The sequence below is a fragment of the Lepidochelys kempii genome, chromosome 12, assembly GCF_965140285.1.
Source record: "Lepidochelys kempii isolate rLepKem1 chromosome 12, rLepKem1.hap1, whole genome shotgun sequence".
NCBI classification, from domain to species: Eukaryota; Metazoa; Chordata; order Testudines; family Cheloniidae; genus Lepidochelys; species Lepidochelys kempii.
Window position 1 is genome coordinate 38,868,238 of NC_136391.1, and position 18,391 is coordinate 38,886,628.

An 18,391-nucleotide genomic window follows, 5' to 3' on the forward strand; every position below is an offset into this window, starting at 1 on the left:
TAGCTAGGGGTATTCTGAAGACATCAGGCATTGGCTACCATTGGAGACTGACCACTGCAGTAGATGCATTGGTGAACTGACCCAATACAGCAAACCATGTGCTCTCACCAGTCTCCTAAACAAAGGGTTCTCGCCATTTGTCCTAGCGTGAACCATCGCCTTTTCCAACAGGGATCAAAGAACTTCCCCAGGGGAGCTGCAGCAATTGCTCACCACTGGAAGTCACGTTAGGAGAGTACGGAATGTAATCTTAGCTGTTTTTAATGCAGTTATTTGGCAGCTGGAAACGAGGAGGCGCCAACACCAGATGATCTCTTGGCAGGCAACTAGCAACTACTCTATGAACCTCTATTTGGGAATTGCTGGTCCAAAAGACATTGTGATATTGTCTCTCTCTAGGGGCATGGGGCGTGTGTGATGCTGTCCTCTATTGGCTGGCCCATGGAGAAGCTGAGAGACTTGGGTCAGCTAAAGGTGATCTTTTAGCTTAGGTAATAGAAACCGATGTGTTGTGACAATGAAGAACCAAAGTGTTAGACTGCTAGTTCCTGCTTTCCAGGGGTGTGTGGTTTATTAACTCATCGGGACTGATTCTCTATTGCCCTATACCTTGTATATTCATTTACGCCCATTTACCACTCTGAGCTGATAAAAAAAAATTACCCATTTTTGCGCTGGTGTTCATGACCATACAAGGAGCCCAGCAGCAGCAAATCAGGCCCCTTTTGGCTGTTGTCTGTTGGATTATTACAAAATCAGCCAGGGAAGCCAAAGAGAATTCATAATCACTCTTTCACCCTTCTCTCTATACCATGGCATGGCACCGATTAGGATCTCCTGCCCCTGAACTACCTGGGCTTAGAATCACCAGGTAAGCAGCAGATTCAACCTCACCTCTCAAGGTGTTCCAGCATGAGCAACCTCAATAGAATGATACAGTTGAACTATCTGGAGCGTGGTGTTCATCAAAGGTGCTCCTTTGGGTCTAGCTTGTCAGCTCCTGTTCTGTTTTGCTTTTCCCTGTGCTCAGTTATTGTCTCCTTGATTTAAAGCGGACAGCGTTAAGTGTTCCTGTCCTCTGGGAGCATACCAGGTAAACAGATCATTCATTTATTTTTGTGACAATGACCCAATATTTTTTTTTACATAATGATTTTTTATGGTCAGGGTTTTGGGTTTTTGTGTGTGGACAGTTTCTTGGCCAGCGTGCTTTGCAGGTGCCCTCATTAGGGGTTAAGCCAAACACAATCTCTTAGATATTCAATATTCCTTCGGGGCTGGAACCCCCGATGGCACGTGCACTAGTGATTGAATCCAAGTACAGCTGTGTAATGCTTTTCAAATGGCAGGCCCTGTAGGAGAGAGCTGCTGAACTCCTCACTAGTGAAGTGACTTCCCTGGCTTCTCACCTAGAGGAGTTGATATAAAGAACAATCCACAAGAAGGCACCATACAGAGTGACTATAGACATCAAAATGACTTCAGTACAGGTGAGCAGTGTCACTTATTGGACAGAGCACTAGGCTGGGACAAAGAAAACTTGCATTCTAGTCCCAGCTCCCCTAGTGAACTGCTGGGTGATCTTGGGCAAGTCACATCACTGCTCTGTGCCTCAGTTATGATTCTAACCTCCTTTGTAAAGTGCTTTGAGATCTACTGATTCTCCATATACTCTATAGAAATATATATATATTTAGGTATTAGTAATATACTTTACATAAGTATGAATTAATTAATCTACTCTGCATAAGCATTAATAATGATATTCTGTATCACAATGTGGGTCGTTAAGTTTTCTCTCCTATTCAAAGTCCCCCTGCAGTTTCAGTTGGATGTCACATTTTTCATCTCCTCCTCTCCCAAGCGGTTGGATAGTCTTGCTATGCGCTGTTAAACAGCTGCCCAGCTCTACCCCAGAGAGGGCTGCGGTTGACCAGTGAGGTGACATGATTCCAGTGTAATCAATAACATAACAGAGAATCTGTACCCATTGGTTTTTAAAAGGATGCTGTCAACCCATCTAGTGAAAAATGGGCCTTATTTTTACATTGTTCTCAGGTGAAGAGGATCATCCTCCAGATTCTAAATACATAATTTTAAGACTAGAAGGGACCATTAGATCATTTTTGTCATTTTAGATCATTTTGCAAGCCATAGAATTTCATCCAGTTATTCCTGTGCTGAGCCCAGATCTCTTGTAAGTTTTATTTAACCTCTCATTATCCCAAATTTATCACAGAGTGCAGTGGGAGCAGAATTAGGCCAACACTGAGTGCTTTTGAAAATCCTACCCATTGTTTTTCTCGACACATCTTGGTTTGTTTGTTTTTTAAGAAGGGTGGGAGGAAGGAGGGAGCCAATTCCTCAGGGAATGGTGGAAGAGTTTCTTAAAGGATCTGCCCTACACACAGAAGTATTCCACTGAAAATGCTGGAGGAAAGGAAACAGAACGCTACCCCCACCTCTTCCCGCCCCTGCTCCACCCTGCCCCCTCTCCACCCCTTCCCCCAGATCACTGCCCCCTGCTCTTCCAACACCCTGCCCCCATTCCACCCCTTCCCCCAAACCCCCGCCCCGGCTCTTCGGGCCCCTGCTCTTCCCATGCCCTGCTCCCATTCCACCCCTTCCCCCAAGCCCCCGCCCTGCCTCTTTCCAGCTTCCACCTCCTCCCCTGAGAGACACCAGGAGCTGGCGGGGTGGATCGGGGTGGGCTGGGGCACGGTCGATCACTGCTGCCAGTGCCAGGCCCCCTGCTAACCCCGCAGGCTGCCCTGGACCCTGTGTCCCTCTAAAGTGCAGGACCCCCCAAAGCACGGGGCCCAGGGTGGCCCCTATGGATGGGACGGCACTGCTTGGACCCGTTCTGGGCACCACCAGAAATTATAGAAAAACCTGGCACCCATGGTCCAGGACTGAGACAAAAGCATTTGCTTAAATAGAGCAACATAACCTTTAGTGGGACAATGATAATGCTAAGCAAACCATCTCCACCTCTCTGTATGATGTGCAGGGAACTAACTGCTGTTTAATATTAACACCCTGAGAGTTACCAAGGGTAATAAAGACTGAAGCTTATGGCATTACACGAGGGAGGAAAACCTTCCTTTTCTATTCAGTCTAAAAACCCCAAAGCTGGGGCGGGATTTTCAAAGGGTACCTCTCCTTAATGTGCCAGAGGGGGGCGCTGGAGAGCCGACAGGATCATTCCTTCCTTCTCCCAGTGACTTGGGATTTAATCACACCTGTCAGAGATGGGCCCACGCCAAAAAATTTCAGGTGCTAACTCTCCAGGGCGCTCAGTTTTGGGGTTTGGTTCAGGCTTTCTCTCTAAACCCCATGACTCTTGTGTGACAATCTGTTCTCAAGGCAATGTTTGTGCTGCTCTACAAGGATTCTCTACAGGCATTTTCACCACTTAGGGGAAAGAGGGGAAAATTGAATCCCCCCCCTCCCCCCCCCGCCAGAATGCTTTTGGCAGAAAACCCATGCACCTTACATGCATCTTATTTGGGCTGATCACCAGTGCCTGTTGTTACTGTGGTTGCTCCCAGATTCCTTTCTCTTTCCAAAGGGGTCATTAACTGGTTCTTTTGCCTGGTCCAGGAATCCATCCAGCTTCATCAGAGTGGAGTAATAGGTAGGCAGGGAAGGGACAAGGCTATGTGTAGGACTGCAGGCTGTCAAATGAGTCAGAAAAGGTATCTTACAATTTTAGGTGGAATCAATTGACCTGATTTTGCTTCTTATTTAATATATTTAGAGGAGGGAAACAGCTTACCTCACATTTTTGTTAATTTTTGAAGCTCTCATTTCTATAGGGCAGATTTTAAATAGCCCCAGCTATTTAAAAAAGAAATTGTACATCGACTAAAAGCCGCATGGTGTTGTGAGTTCCCATAGGTGGCAGACCGGGATGGCTGTACAGCTCCCTAACTTTATTAGTTACCTATGGAGATGCCTTTCCAGTGTTTTGCCTCGTGGGGTGAGTGGCTTATTTAAGCATCCTGCATTCAGAAATGAGGAGTGTTTGCAGCCCTGAACTCCCTTCCCCCAGTGCTCTCTGGGACAATCTCTCGCTCGTAAATTTCCTACTCAGCAGGGCTCATTTGTGCTGTAAACTAATTAGGCAAGTGGTCAAATATCACAAAAACCTTTCCTCCCATTAGAGACCAATAACTGTCCAGAGTGGGCGTTGAAATGCCTTATTAACAATGAACGGGGGGAACCTAAGATTAGTGGGGTCCTGCTCCCCAGGATCTGTGCTAGAAAAACAAAACGTCATCTCAACAATGCAGGAGGTTCTAACCCTAATCTGCTCCGTTGCTAATGTTTTAAGTGCCAGTTAGCTAATCCTGAATTACGCCTGTCTGGATTGTGACTATGCCTGGGACATTGACATGGCAAGAATCGTTTTTGTTTGAAAAGGAAAGGAGGAGTTCTGAGGTTACAGTGAGTGGAGGAGCCTATCCATCTTCCATCAACCTCATACCACCAGTCCTGCAGGCTCCCTTCCATCCTTCCCTCTTACTTCTCCCTTGCCCCCTTCTCCTTCCTCCCCTTCTTTCAGGCCCTCCCTATATTTTTCTTTCCATTTAGCTCTGTTCCAGTCTAGAGGGGTTCTTATACTGCCCTCATCACCACAGTATGAAAGAGCCTTGCGGTAGTGCCTTATGCAAGGTGACTAACATCTGTGGCACAGGGGTTCATCCTCTCTCATCTCCTGCCTTAGAGAGAATTGTGGGTGCAGTGGAGATTTCGCTTTGGTAGGGTTGGGGTTTTGGTTTGTTTTAAACATTCATGCTTCTGCTGTGTGTGTGTTGGCGAAGGCAGGTCGGAGAAATACGCCTGGTGGGCAGGTCCTTAGATAATCCCCTCCCAACGCTCTATGCCTGAAAAAAGATATGGTGGGATTTGCATAACATTTGCAAGCCCTCACTTGGCTTGTTTGTTATATCTCACCCCCCATCCCCTTTGTCTTGTCTATTGAGATAGAAGGCCCCTGTCCCGGAGAGCTTACAATTGCTTGGTTTGTACAGTGCTTAGCACAATGGGTGCTCATTCTGAGCTGGGCCCCCAACACGACTGTAATACAAATAATAATGGTGGAGACTGACATCATTCTGCGACACCAGCTCTGCAGAAGCCCAAGGCCTGAACCTGGGCTCAGTGCCCTTTCCACACTGGTTTATGTAAGCGTGGTAATGTGAGCGGAACGGATATGCTTAAGCCTGGGTACAGGAGCGCTAAAATTCACATATCCTTTGCCTGACCCATAATGCCTCTGTGTAGGATTCCTGCAGATTTGGACGGAAGCCAGAATTGGGGTAGGCAGTTTTTTGCCCCATGACGTCCCTTCTGTCTGCAGCTTTCCAGGGATCTGTCTCTCACAGGGTTCATCTGTGGTCTGCATCGTTGGAAGATGTGGGTGCCGCCCATGAGTTAAGACACGTGCGTAGGCATAGCAAAAACCAGAGTTTGGCTCCCAGTTTCATGTTCCTTTTAAAATTGTTAAAGCAGGGTAGAAATTGGGAACCAGGCTCCGGCCTCGGGTTCTCACAGCAGTGTCACAAAAGAGTGCCACTAGCCAGAAAATCAGAAATGCCAATTGGAATCAGAGACAAGCTGGGTGAGGTGATATCTTTTATTGGACACGCTTACGAACTACACTGAGCTCTTCTTCAGGTCGAGCTCTCTGTAGCTGGAAATCTTTTCTCTCTTCCCGGCAGAAATTGGTCCAATACAAGCTATTACCTCACCCACCCTGTCTCTCTAATATTCTGGGACTGACATGGCTACATGCAACAGTTGGAGTCAAAGACCTAATTCTATCTGGGGACAACTCCAGCGGTATATGCCGCACACTACGGCCATTTACTTTTGGGGGCCAGATTTTCAATACAATGAGCTGTTTAGTGAAAATGCGTTCCTGAGTAATCTACTTATCTTGTTGATTCTCCACCTAACCCCAGAATCCTGTGCTTGCGACATGAAGATATTGCAAGCCGATGTGGGGATTTTGATCAATGGTGCATTAATTTATATGCTAGACACACTTGAACCCTGGCATGATGCAACATCTAGCCGGGGGAGGCGGGTGATTAACCTAAGGTTTTTCTCCAATGCCGTCCTAGCCAATCGCTGACACACTGTTTAAACCAATCAGAAAAGCATGATTTAAAAATAAGGCAGAGGTAAAGCAGTAGTTCTTCTGCCTAGACTTGCCTAGTTAAATACACTTGCCAGCCAAATCACAGAGGCAGAATGCACACACTGCATTCTTTGGATGCCGTCCAAATTGACATGTATGAAAAAGAGACATTATTTACTGCCTAGCCAATAGAGGGTGTGTTTGCTCAGAATCAATATGTCACCTGGATGACTTTTTTGCCTTAAGGAACAAAGCAGAGCAAATGGCAAATTCCTCAAGAAAAGTGGCTTTTTTGGAGGGGTGGGGGCACGTTTCAGATTGCCAGCTGTAGCAACTTCCAGATGTGAGATGATGAGTGACTTATCAGATCTGCAGCCCCTCCCATTTCACGGTCTTTAAATGTTATGCTCCTGCTCTACAGTCCATCCCAGAAGGCTAGTTAACACCTCTGCACAGATGTGGCTGGGTGCTGATGGTCCCTGATTCATTTGCTTTCAAAGCAAAAATGCACTCATGGCTGTCTGAAAAATCAGGGAAAGGTTTTTTTACATGTAATAATAATGTTAAATGGACCAAAAAACCCACCCCCTATAATGGACTTTCTGAACCTTTGCTGATTAACAAACAAATTGATTCAGTCTGTAGTGTGAAATGATCCTTTCAAGGGTTTTAGAGCACAGCCATGTGAAGTAACAGGAGAGTTCGCTGCAGAAGTTAGGTTAACAACCCAGCGATTTGGAGGAGAGAGAAATAGGATGCTCTCCAAGTCGATACAGACGGGTAAATTCATTCAGGATAAGACCTCTTCCCACCTACTTTTCAGTACCATTCCTCACCCTCATGAAAGAGTCTGAAATGTTCCTTTGACTTGTTGACTGTTGTTTGTTTTTACCGTGTCTTAACTCTGCTTTTTCTGGTCATATTGGGACTGGCAGAGCTGCACCAGCACTGCTGAGATTTTTCTTGATTGTTTTCTTTCTCCTCTCCTTTCTAGTCTCACCTTCCCTTCTTGTGTTTGGCTCTTCAGCTCATCTTGGTTGGAAAGCTTTAGGGAGGAGGTGAGTCTTGAATTGGGCTCAGGTTTTGGGCATGCTGGATTCCCTCTGGTATGGTTTCCATCATTTAGAGCGCTCTACCGAGGACTTTCTGACCTCCAGCATTTGAAAGTTTTACCCAGGGCACCATTGCTGTCATGGTGGTAATTCCAGTCTGACCATTGGCACTGACTGCTGCAAATCTCCTTCTGGAAATTTCCAGAATAAGGATTTCCTGCCCCACAGACCCTTTATCACATGGGTATCCCCAACAAAAGCAATTGGACTCACTTGCACGAAAAAGAATTACTCACCTCAGAAGGAATTCTGACTCATGCAAGTAGCCCCATGATCTTCATGGTGATAGTATTCAGGTTTGGACCTTAACGTCACAGACCGACGAGGTCTGGATAAGCTTCAGGTGCTTATCTAAAACACACCAAGATCCAAACCCTCTGCAGTTCACTCAGCACTAGGGATTATCTCTCAAAATCCAGGTTGCTAAGAAAGTCTGCTCCTTCCTCCCCATGAGGATCTAGCCACAGTGATTAGTGTGTCCGTCAGCCTGGATTGCTGAAGCTCCTTGAACGTGGGTGCAATGCAGAGGCTTGTGGAGACTCCAGCTGCCTGCCTCAGCAGGATGAGGTGCCATGAGCATATCTGTCTTGTGCTCTGCTCTCTCTCCACTGGCATCCAGACTCTTCAAAGTCCAAAGCCTTGGTCTTGATCTTCAAAGTCACTAACTTGGCTACACCAGTGACTGCATCTGTGACCTTCCATGTCAGCTTGACTACGGAAGTTCAGAAGCTCTTTGAGATGATGAAACTTACAAAGCTCCAGATGAAATGCATAAAAAGCTCCATCAGTTATGGAATGAACTTTCCAAGGAGGTCCAGGTAAAGAGTCTGACCACTTTCAAGCAGTATGGCAAAACCCTGATATTTGACCAAGCACTCCCATCATAACTGATGTGATGATTTTGTCTATCTGTAAAAAAAACATGTGTGTGGGTGTGAAATATAATACAATTCTTCAAACATAGCTTCTCTATCTAGGGAGGCGAGAGCAGCAAAAAATGCCAGGCAGATTTAACCTATCTAGGAAGCACTGCGATACTAGGCGATGTGTATTAAGAAATCCCTGTAATAAATAAAGAGCTAGATTAGAGATGGGAGAAAGCTGCACAATTCAGGCCTGGATCTGATCTTCTCTGCAGTTCCTGGGTTTTGGGTCAGTCCATTAAAAATATTGGCTCCAGCTGTCCTGTTCAGATCCAGATCAAACTTCCCCAGAGTTATGCAGGATTAGGAGCCATGATTTGGGCTCAGGCCCATCTTTAGTCTTCATTAATAACTTCCATATAAAATCTATTCTGTTTACGAGACACAACAAGATTTTTCTAATTTCCCAATACCGCCAGCTCAACATAATCTGTGAAAGTCCAGCTGTTTGTGATGCTTCGAATCTCTTCTCCAGCACCAGCAATAAAAATTCTGGAATTTGAAGTTGGCTAGTATATTTTGTGGGTGGTGTGTGAAGTAGAACATAATCCAGGTTTCCTCTTCTGCAGTTCTATTGGCTTCTGACAGTAGCAAACACTTTTTGGGTTGGTAAACTGTAAGCAGATGATTCAGGAGACATGCAGGCAACAGCCATGGACAACAGTAATAAAATAAAGGGCTATTTTCAGTCACTTCTGACCATATCCATACTTTAAAGGAACACTGTCCAAGTTAACAGGCTTCAAATCTTTCCCCCCACCTCCCAAAATATCTTCTTTGACAGACTTCTTCCTCTTACACGTTGCATTTCTCCAGAACTGTTCACGCCAAGATTCTAAACTGCTTTGCAAAGCCAGGTAACATAACCAGTCAGTGTTTTTCCCCTTGATAAAAATGAGGGTTTGATGACAAGATTTTCCCCTGAAAAACAAATTCTGTCCAATTTTTTTCATGTTTTAACTAAATTTCTAAACAATTTTTTAACTGGAACTTTCAAATTAATTTGTTTCAGAATTCTGGGGAAACTCTCAACGTTTTGAAAAAAAAAACCTTCCCTTCTATTTTTCACTGCAAAAAGAGGGGAAACCGGTTTTAAATAAAAGGGAGTGAGAAAGATTCTTTGTTTTCTCCGGCTCTTCCACTCCTTTTTCCAGTGGCGGGGATAGGGGGAGGGAGGAATTTAAAAAAAGGAGAGAGAGAGAGACTTTCCCCACCAAAACAAAACAAAATTTGAAATGAAATTTCATTTTCAGATTTTGAACCAAAATATGTCATGAAAAGTCCAAAACAAAATGAAAACGTCCCCTCCCAAAATGTTCATTCAGCAGAACAGTCCTTTTTCACCCAACTCTAGTAAGGCCGCATCCTCTTTATAGACTGTCATTGCTGGCCAGAGAGAGTCACACATCCAACCAGTGGCACTCGAAGGCATATGTTCCTGTTCGGTGCCCTGTCCACTGGACCAGGAGCTTCTCAGCCATCTCTATTATGTAGAGTTGCCACCTTTCCCGTTTTCGGCTTGTGTGTCCGGGTGCCATTTAACAAGCCCGAATGTCCAGGTTTTTTTAATCTGGGGTGGGAGGGGGAAGAGGCGGAGAAGGGGCAGGGCCTGGGGAAGAGATGGAGCAGGGACAAGACCTTGGGGGAAGAGGCAGCGCAGGGGGTGGGGCCTCAGAGGTCTGGTTACCAGCCATTAGAAAGGTGGCAACTCTACCCCTATGGCTGTGTGACAGAGTGCTGAGAGCCAGTAGCTGATCACTTCCTTAAGGATTAATTAGCTCCTCCAGGAAATGCCTGATGGAGAAGAGTACTTAACTGCCTAAGCAGTTGATGGGATTGATGAGCTGAGGAGCTGGTTACCAGCTGCGGAAGCTAGTTAAAAGCACAGGAAGGCAGTGCAAGGGGCGGGCGGGGTGGATATTGAGTCTCGTGGAGCAGGGAGAAAGAAAGGTCATAGGGTGTGAGGATCCTTCCTTTGAGGAAAGGGCTGAGGGTTAGGACAAGCTGTTGCATGGGATTGTGATGGTAGTTTGGTGAAGGTAATAAATAGAACTCGCAGAGGTGATAACCACTGTAAAGGTATCCAACGCTGTTAATGAGGGATCTCAGGCCAGGAGAGAAGCCTGTCTTGTCCAGGCTGTGCTCTTAAAATCCCAGTTGTGAGGATGTACAGTGCAGATAGAACAGAGATTCCAAGGCCAGAAGGGACCACTGGGGTCATCGTGTCTGACCTCCTGGATAGCACAGGCCAGAAAACGGCCCCAAAATAATTGCTAGGGCATCAGCTTCTGGTGCCCTGTGTATGGATTGTAATGGTTGTGTTCCTGTTGCGCTAGTTGAGTCTAGGATCCTGAGCAGATTCAGACTGAGCTGAGTGCACTTGCGGTCGAGCTTGCTTTTTTCTTCAGTGCCCCTTGTCCTCCTGTGTGCTTACCTATCATGATGTGTTCCCCTTGGGCCACCGCCTCATCCCTTCCTCCCTGCCAACTAAATGCCAGATTCTGTCCCTATCCCCCTCTAAAGCTGCTTGTTCTAAGGGGTAGGTTTATAAATGTCCAATTTGCTTCATCTTGGGATCATTCGTTAGCGTGTGTTACTTTTAGGATTTCCTTGAGTCTTCTGCATGTTTTGAGCTTGTTCAGTGCCTGGAACCTCTACTGAGGTTGATGGGACTGCAGTGCGGCTATGGGATGGGACTACGTAGAGTGGCTGCGGGATCAGGCACTAAACATGTCACTGGAATCTGCATACTTCACTCCTGTCAGGAAGGGGCTGGGAGACAAGCAACACTCGGTTAGATTTACAGTTTGGCCACACATGCTGCTGGTTGTGGCTTACAATAATGATTAACGTCACTGCCACAAGATACATTGGCTCTCCACGGTATGTGTCTCAGCTCTAAATCAAAAGGGCTGGAAAGGAGCTGATACAAGATGTCACAGCTTCATTCTGTCTTACGCTGGAGCTGAATTCACAGCTGGTACTTAGGAAGTTCTCCCAGCCGCAGGTGCTCACAGTGATCCATCCAACCTTGATTTTACCTATGCTGATGAATCCTTGGTTAAGGCTCTTGGTTACGCCATGGCTGTTTGTTGGAGAAGTATAACGGCAAATGGGAAGGGAATGATTTTACCCAGGTAGCTCTGTCCTGCAGACCATGCTGTTACCAGGAGTGGGAAAGCAGTGCTTATAAGTACTGTGAGAGGCAGAGTATCTGCATTATAGGCTCACTTACATCACTTTAGTGCTGATGGAAGGTACCTTACTGAGTTAACACCCCTGGAAGCTTGTTCTTTGTTGTTAGCAAGGGCAGCTGCAGGGCAAATTTTTGCTATTCCAAATTTTGTAGAGAGTTTCACACCCGTTTAGTCTGATTTAGTACTACACACAATGTAAAATGTGTGTAGATCACATTTTCCTGTTATATGAGTGAAAACCTGGAGTGACTCCACTTGATTCATGGTACAGATGTGTGTGAAATAAGCATATGCATGTATCTTGGGCCCCTCCCGCTATCCCTACCAGCTCAGAGGTGTCAGTAGAGTTGATCTGGTTTTACATTGGTGTAACAGAAAAGAATTTGGCCCCAGGATTTTACAGTCCCTTTGCAAGATATACCCAGTCTCTCAATTCACTTGTCAGGAGAAATGTCTGTAACAGTAGGGCTTTATATTGTTGTGTAAACCACAGACCAAAATTTTGGTTTTTGTAGGGGGGGATTTTTTCAAAAATAAAAACCTAACAAATAGAAAAGACTTAACGAACAGGACATAAAGAAAACCCAACAGATTCTGGAGATGTCTTACAATGCGCTTCTGTCTTGCTGGAAGCCTGGGTTTCAGGACCTGATCCTGCACCATTGCAGTCAGTGGGAGTTTTGCCATCGAGTTCAGTGGGTGCAGAATCGCGCCCTCAGTAGCACTGAGGTGGTGAATGACAACCGGGAATCAAAACTGACTGAAACCAACAGCGAAGCCGTCTGGTCCAGTTTCACTGCCCAAGCTGGGTAAAAGGCAGAAAGTGAACAGACACCACAAAGGAAGCATGAAGTCAGTTAAACTTGTAAAGTTCTTTCATTCTGAGATGTTTCAGAGTAACAGCCGTGTTAGTCTGTATTCGCAAAAAGAAAAGGAGGACTTGTGGCACCTTAGAGGTGCCATAAGTACTCCTTTTCATTTGGAGATGTTATTAGTAACACAAGGAAGGGGAAATATAACCTGCTGCCAAATTCGGTCAGTTCTGAGGGTACAATAATGGCCCTCAGGTATTTTTTTAACTCAGCAGTATCCCTTTAATTTGGACGGTTGATGAGATTACTTTATTTGTTGCCATCTTTGCTCCTGATGTGCTGCCCTTTGGAGGAGGTGGAGGCTGGTGTTTACTGAAGCAGCTGCCTGTTGGCAGAGGAATCTTATTACTGTGTCTATGCTTGAGGAAAAGACTGTTTATTTTCCCAACATTAATAGTGATCCGGTAGGAGGCACGGGAGGGGAGCTATCCACTGGCCTTTATTAAATCCAACTTTGTGTAAAATACTAATCATTTTGTAATCAACCCTGAGCCTGGTGCTGGAATTGAACAGTTCCCCCAGCATTCTGCAAAGCTGTCTATGCTGTGTCTGTTAGATCATTCGGATAAGGGGAATTTAGATGCCAATGTGAATATCCAGTTGTTGGACGTTCCTTTATTTTTCATACCAGTAATTCTTCAATGACTTCATTCCACGGACTGTGACACTAGAGGGAGATTCTCTCAAGGAACTTTTGTTCTTATTCTGTGGGCCACCAAGAAGATCTCTGTGGTGCACTGGTACTCTATGGGGATTGCAATTTGAGAGCCACTGTATTATATATAAAGGATATATATAAGGATAAATTCTTCTCCTGTATCCTAGTGTAAATGCTGGGTAAGTCTTCTGAAGTCAGTGGAGTGACTGCATTTACACTCAGGCAATTGAGAGCAAAAATTGGCTCAGAAGTGGGTCCAAGCCATCCAGTTTGGATCCAGGTTCAGATTTCCAACACTCTAAAGTTCCATAATGAGGTTTTTATTCAAGCCCTCATAAGCCACTTGCAAAATTGGAATTTGTGTTTGGGTTTGGATTTTGAAATTTTCCTCCTCCCCATAATTCCATGGTGCTCTGATCTGGTATTTTAGTTCAGGCCAGTCTCAGATTAGAGAGTAATAAACTAATATGTTTGTTCAGGTAATTGCATGAGCTGTTGTCTCACATACAAATGGATCAAACGTAGTGCTGGAAGAACTGAGGATCCAGAGGCTCATTTCAGAGCAGCACCCAAATCTTTGCATGTGGAGTTGTTTGAACATCAGAGGTTTTGGTTTGCCATGAGGTACTGTTCTTGTGGGTTTCCACCCCAAGTTTCATTGAAGTTTCCAGTTCAATTGAACCCAAATACTTGACCCACACGAAACAAACCCTTGCTTTTCATGGTTTTAGCAGGAAACCATATAATCCTCTCCTGTACCCCTGGAGAACAGGATGGGATTCATAGGAAATGTGGCCCAAGTTTGCTTGAAAGATTTGTGGTCATCAGCAAAGTTCCTAGAACAATAGTTCATGTGAACAATTCTCCATAATCAAGTTCCCTAAGCAAGTGATGCTGTTCGGTTTCAGAGTAGCAGCCGTGTTAGTCTATATCTGCAAAAAGAAAAGGAGGACTTGTGGCACCTTAGAGACTAACAAATTTATTTGAGCATAAGCTTTCATGAGCTACAGCTCACTTCATCGGATACTGCATGCATCCGATGAAGTGAGCTGTAGCTCACGAAAGCTTATGATCAAATAAATTTGTTAGTCTCTAAGGTGCCACAAGTACTTCTTTTCTTTTTACTGTTGAGTTAGTTACAAAGGTTTGGCCTAGAACCGGTTTTGGACCATGATGCTCAGATCTGGATAGAACTCCTACAAAATGCAAAGTAGCTTGGATCCGAGGTTCTGGTTAAACCTGTTATAGAACCAGGGACCAAGGGCTAAGTCTGAATATGAACTTCTCCACAGTGGATTTGCTCATTGGTCTCTTCTTCCAACCTTCTCCAATGCCCCAGAATCCTGTAAATATGCAAAATCGGGCTGGAAATCTCACAAGAACCAACTTTCTTATGGAGTTTTGAGGGCTCTATTTGGTGCTTCTAGTGAATTTGGAGATACCAGGGAAATAGGATTTTCCTGCATTGATTCAGTGCTTCAGCTTCCAGAGGAACCTGGCAGAACAAAAGATGTGTGAGGGCTTATGGGATCAGAAGAGATCTGGAGAATGTGTCTGAAATCATCTTCTAATTGAATGTGGTTTCTTTGAAAGCCGGGTTAGCCCCTCCACCTTCTCCCCTCCACCCCCAGGCAAATGTGCTACTGCACGAGGAATGCAAGTGAGTACAAGGAATGCATACAGCGTAGGGCTATCTGGAAATGAGGAACGGAAAATAAACAGACACTTGTGGAATATTTTTTCCTCTACGGAATAGGCAGCTGCCAGGCAGAGTTTGATTCTGAAGGCCTGCAGGAGAGATCTATGTGCCTTTTGTTTCTACCTTTTTGAAAGTGTTTCCATTACGACTGCAAGTGAATTAAGTATCCAGCTAACGGCCCATCCGCCTCCTCTGCCACAGCTAATTAGCCATCGGAGCAGAGATTGCTATGGATGTCAGACCCCCAACATGCAGGTTAGTCTGTGCTTTTGAGGAGTTTGGCTCAACTAGAGAGACTGGTTCTCTGTGTCAGGGACACTGTGGTTTCAGGCTGGGCTGTGATTGCTTGGTACTATCCCTGTTTATGTCATTTGCCTCCTTAGGCCTGGGCAGTCACCAGATGGGGCCCAGGTGGAAGGGAGCAGGGGAAAGAACCCTGAAATACTGCAGGGATGTAAAGAACGTCCCTACGCTATAATGTTTCTGAGTGTCTTCAGGCCAAAGGGAATTGTCTCTGAGCAATGACCCTCCCGCTGCCACCGTTTTCCATCACCTCCAGCTTCTCAGCAAAGGCCCACTACTGCTTCCCTGGAAATCCATGGGAGTCAGTGGGCTTTAGACCAGGCCTTAGGTGTTTAGCTCCCTCTCAGGATCAGGGCCTTTGGGGCTCAAACCTGTGCCAAGAAAATGAATAGGGACAGGGGAAGGCTCATGGATCCCAAAGTCATTTATGCTCCATCTTGCCTGCCATGAAGAGTGTCAGCTCTGCTAGGATCACGTAATCTAGGCTGTGCTGTTAATGAGGCTGCATGTTGATTAAGCCTCAGCCTGGAATGTTACCTTGGCTAGGTCTCTCCCCGTGATGGTGAGGGAGCGTTGCCAGAATGACAGCTCCAGGGAAGACCTGGGGGGCTCCGTGTAATGGTTTAAAATAAATACCAGCCTCTCCTGTTCGCAGGAGGGGTGGAGAAAGGCTGATGGCAGATGGCTCTGAATTATTCCACAGCTCCTCCGTGTGAATCTCAAAGGTGTCTCATTTGGCCCAGCTTTGTATCTAAAACCAATCATAAGCTGCAATGAAGGTGGATTGCACTAGAGAGTCCATTGTGGGTAATTGCACAATTAGACTGAAGTGTATAGGAGTGACACGACGTGAGAGCTCCAGGATCAGGGCAATATCAGGAGTGAAAGGGCAAAGGACGAGTCCAGCAGTCAGGCGTGAGAATGGGGACATCCAGTGTTAATCTTAGTGGTACATTTCCTGGCTCTGCAGGGATGCCAGCATAAAGAAAACAGGTGACTTTCAGGACTGTTAAACTTCCTGCTGATTAGGCCTCAACTGGAGTGTTGTGTCCAGTTCTGGGTGCCACATTTCAGGAAAGATGTGGACTAATTGGAGAAAGTCCAGAGAAGAGCAACAAAAATGATTAAAGGTCTAGAAAACCTGACCTACGAGGGAAGAGTGAAAACATTGGGCTTGTTTAGTCTGGAGAAGAGAAGGCAGAGAGGGGACATGATAACAGGTTTGAAGTACATATAACGTTGTTACAAGCAGGAGGGAGAAAAATTGTTCTCTTTAATCTCTGGGGAAAGGACAAGAAGTAAAGGGCTTAAATTGCAGCAAGGGCGGTTTAGGTTGGACATTAGGAAAAACTTCCTAACTGTCAGGGTAGTTAAGCCCAGGGAGGGTGTGAAATGTCCATTACTGGAGATTTTAAAAAACAGGTTAGACAAACATCTGTCAGGGGTGGTCTAGATCCTGCCATGAGTGTAGGGACTGGACTGGAAGACCTCTCGAGGTCCCTTCCAGTCCTATGATTCTATGATTCTCTCTCCCTCCGTCCCTCTGCTCTTCCCCAGTGGCTTTGATCTGTCAGTTCAGCTATACAGAGTTTGGAATATACCTGACACATCTGGCTATTGTCCATTGATTCCAGCCCAAATCCCTTTGATTTGCCAAAGACTGCATATTTTGGCCAATGTGCTGTACCCCAGAGACATCAGAGATGCCTGTCTGTCCGTGTTGGTGGGCTCTGGGAGTACTGAGGTGATGTCTCTCTCTAGCAGTTGAGCTAACCCGAGTGACTATAACAACCTGCTGTGTTCTGCTAATGGTGATCTCTTAGCTCACATGTTAAAGGTTTATGCTGAGTTTGATGCCTGCTGGTGACCATAATGCCTGTAATGTACAGATACCTGGGCAGTGCAGGGTTGAGGCAGGGTTCCCAGGGATCTGTGCCAGGAGAAAAAAGCAGCCAATCTGCATTAGCATCTCGGCAAACACCCCTCATCTGTGAGATGATACAGCAGCCATCTGATAATTGCCTGGGAACTTCTTCAATTCCTTCCACCCTGACTTTGATAAGAGTAATTAGTCATTCCTCACGGGCCATAACAATGATGTAGCAGAGTGACTTGCTTCCTGGTGCGGAACACATGGCTGCAAGAGCCTGCAAGAGCCAACAAGTGCTGGTTTGATCACTTGTGTGGGGGGAGGGGGAGGGGCGGGGAGTGGGGCAGGGGCGGAATGGGTGTGAGTTTTCTTCTAACAGTGAGGTTTAGCTCCTATGCTTTAATTGCTAGGTCGTAGGTAGGAGGGTTTCGTTTCTGGTAGCCGTGGGCCAGGATTTACTAGACTGATGCGCCTCTGGCTTTACTCTCCACTTGTTTTGGCTAATGGCGGATTAGGCAAGCTGCTCTGAAATGGATCCTGTATCCGAACAGGGCATGTTGACGAAGATGAGTGCAAACTTTCCATCTTCTAGCCTTTGTCTGAGGCACTGTGTGGATGGGAAACTAAGCAGGATGTTGAGTAAGTCACTGTGCCCAAACCCTCCACATTCTGTGCAGCTCTGGCTTCTAGGTACACTTAGAGAAGTGTACAAGGATAGGTCCATCAATGGCTATTAGCCAGGATGGGCAGGGATGGTATCCCTAGCCTCTCTTTGCCAGAAGCTGGGAATTGGGTGGCAGAGGATGGATCACTTGATGATTACCTGTTCTGTTCATTCCCTCTGGGGCACCTGGCATTGGCCACAGTCAGAAGACAGGATACTGGGCTAGATGGACCTTTGGTCTGACCCAGTATGGCCATTCTTTTGTTCTTAAGTGACCATATCATAAAGTTCCTCAGAGTTTGGTGTGTTTGTTTCCAGACTTTTGGGGGTGGGATATCCTGGGAAAGAACTGGCAACCAGAAAGAACGTACATGCTTCTAACCTAGGATGAGCCACCCGCTCACTCTGAGACCCCAAGGTGGTTATAGGAAGGACAAGTGATTCCTCAGCTGGAAAACTGGTAATAAACCTAACCTGCCTGGAGAGGCCCAGAGGGTGCATCTCAGTTGAGCTTTCCTAGGAAAAAGAACCCAATGCACTGAGTAAAGTTTTATCACAACCAGCTAATCAAAACATGGGGATTTCACTCAGGCAAGCAAATGAATTGCTAGCACACCATGCGATACTGTGGGACCAAAGCCATTTTTCCAGTGTTTGGGGGATTGCATATTTTTAATCATTCATATTCTGTTTATGGTTCTTGCATTCAGCATTCTTAGTCTATTTAGTATCTAGCCAGGTTATATTGCCTACTTCAAGTCTTTGGAGTTTGAATATCTGTCTAAAGATAACTATTCCCATTGACTCATAAGCATTCACTTGGCTAGTAGTTTAGGACATGCTAGTTCATGTAGTCTTGGATCTCCTGACACAGTAGGAGTTACACACACAAAGCAAAAGTGGTATCTACCCTTTACATCTGCTACCTCTGTGGTTGACATCTCA

The 18,391-nt window shown here is 45.7% G+C and overlaps 1 protein-coding gene across 1 annotated transcript in view; it reads left to right on the forward strand.

Moving 5' to 3' along the window:
• Positions 1–18,391, forward strand: part of ZNF469 (zinc finger protein 469) — a 411,666-nt gene that overhangs the window by 186,673 nt on the left and 206,602 nt on the right. The window lies entirely within an intron of this gene.